The sequence below is a fragment of the Myotis lucifugus genome, unplaced genomic scaffold, assembly GCF_000147115.1.
Source record: "Myotis lucifugus unplaced genomic scaffold, Myoluc2.0 scaffold_298, whole genome shotgun sequence".
Lineage (NCBI taxonomy): Eukaryota > Metazoa > Chordata > Mammalia > Chiroptera > Vespertilionidae > Myotis > Myotis lucifugus.
Window position 1 is genome coordinate 920,450 of NW_005871346.1, and position 2,013 is coordinate 922,462.

Below are 2,013 nucleotides of genomic sequence, written 5' to 3' on the forward strand. Positions count from 1 at the left end.
GTCCACACCACCTTCCCATCCTGCCTCCCTGGTGGGGAGCAGGGGACAGGGCACCCCTGGGGGCTGGAAACCCAGCAAGCAGAGCTGAGCTGGGTGCTAACGCAGCCTGCTGGGCATGGACACCCCCTGCTGAGGAGGCAGAAGGGAGCAGGGGCCTGCTAGTCCGCCATGGGCGGAGGGAAGGGTCTAGAAGGCTCCCAGGCCGGCCCAGACACGTGCACTCAGCAGGTCTGCGCAGGCCAGGAGGAGGCAGCAGGGCCCGGGTGGGCCGGTGCGCGGTGCTTGTTGGGCTGTAGGAGCAAGTGAGGAGCTAGTCCACTCAGGTGACTGGGAGAGGGGAGCTTAGACCCGGCCTCGGGGACAGCGCTCACCACGTGCTCCCCCACGGGTTCTCCGGAGGCAGAGGAGGGTGCGATTTCAGGCTCCAGAACATCCCCAGGGCTCCTCCTGGCGGAGGGCCGTGGGAGCCGGGCTGGGACCCCACGGCTTCTTGGGGGGGGAACCGCTTTTACTGGGGGAAAAGACCCCTCCCCGCGGGGGCGCGGGGGGTGGTGGGGGGGTGGCCCTGCCGCCTGCTGAGGGGCCCTGGCTGAGTCTGGGGCACCGTCAGCCTATTTCGTCCTCACTGCCACACGGTGCCCTCATGAGCGAGAGGAGGGACCTGCCCTGGGGTGGCTGCACGGAGACGGCTGCACCGGGGCTGCTGCTTCCGGCCACTCCGAGGCCGCTGCCCTCTGCTCAGGCCTGGGCCGTGGCCTCAGCAGCCCCGCGAGCTGCCTGGACGTAGGGCTCACGGGCCTGGCGCTTCGGGGGCGCTCCGGGGGCTGGCGGCCCGGCCGCGACCAGGATGGTGCCAGTCCCCCAGTCCGCCTCCGACGGCTCCGCAGAGCCTGTGCGCCCGGCCGGGCTCACGGCCCCCACCCGGCTCGGCGCAGGCCCCTTCCTCTTGCCGGGGTTGCCCTCTTCTCCATCACCCCTTCCGCGGAGTGTGTGTGTGGCTTCCATACCTCACACCCGGGACTGACCCTCCCCGCCCCCCTTCCTGCCCCGCCCCATGACAGGGAGGGCGTGGGCTCTCGGGGAACCTGGGTAGGTGGGGCCTCCCGGCGCTTCAAGATGGGGAGACGCCCACCGGGGAGCTGACGGGCCTGGAGAGGGTCGGGGGCCCGCAGAGACTCTGGGTGGGCAGCGGTGGCCTCTAGGCTCCTAGTGGGCGAGGCGGCGTGGGGTGTGGGGTGGGGTGTGGGGTGGGGGCCCGCCCTTCGCCCTTCGCCCTTCGCCCTTCAGTGCGGGGAGGATGTGCCTCGAGCGCCGATGTGCAGTCCCGGGGATCCTGGCCCCTCCCCACGCGCTGCCGTCCCCGGGGGCGCGGGGCGGTGACTCTCCCCGCCTCTCAGCGCCGCCGCTTCTTCCCATAAACTGGCAACACCCATTTCACGAGGCTGTAAAGGTTAGAAAGCGGCCCGACGCGACGGCACGAGGTAAATGCCAGCAAAAGCAGCTGCTGCTGTTAATTTCTTGAGCTCCTGACCCGGCGCTGGCCCCGCGCACGGGTGGAGGGAGCCCCTGGGCGGGTGAGGGAGAAGGCAGGCCCCGTCCCTTGGCCCCGGGCCCCTGCAGTTCCTGCTCCTCTCACCACCCTGGTGGGGGCCAGGCTGCGCTCCCGGGCGGCGGAGCCTGGAGGGGCCGGGTCACTCCTCCCGCCCGGGCGCAGGGAACCGCCCTGCCCCGCCCCGCCCCACCCCTCCCGATGCGGGCGGGCCCGCCCTGCGGCTCCTTTTAAAAACCACAGTCGCAGCCGCCAGCTAGACCAAACGTCCTCCGCCACCCGACGACCTCGCAGACCCGCAGCCATGCCGGCAAGGGCTGGCAAGACCTGAAGCAGCAAGTGGAGGGACGGCGCAGGAGCAGGTGAGAGCGCTGGCTCCTCGGAGCAGGGTGCAGCCCCGGAGTAAAGTTGCAGGAGGCTCAGGCCTCGAAGCCTGCCCTCCCCTAGGAGCGGGGGCTGGCAGG

The 2,013-nt window shown here is 71.2% G+C and overlaps 1 long non-coding RNA gene across 1 annotated transcript; it reads left to right on the top strand.

Moving 5' to 3' along the window:
* Positions 1–1,238: 1,238 nt before the first annotated feature.
* On the top strand, positions 1,239–1,878 carry LOC106699064. Its single transcript, XR_001350488.2, has 2 exons — positions 1,239–1,481; positions 1,655–1,878. It is a non-coding gene; the product is annotated as an uncharacterized LOC106699064 (long non-coding RNA).
* The last annotated feature ends 135 nt before the right edge of the window (positions 1,879–2,013 follow it).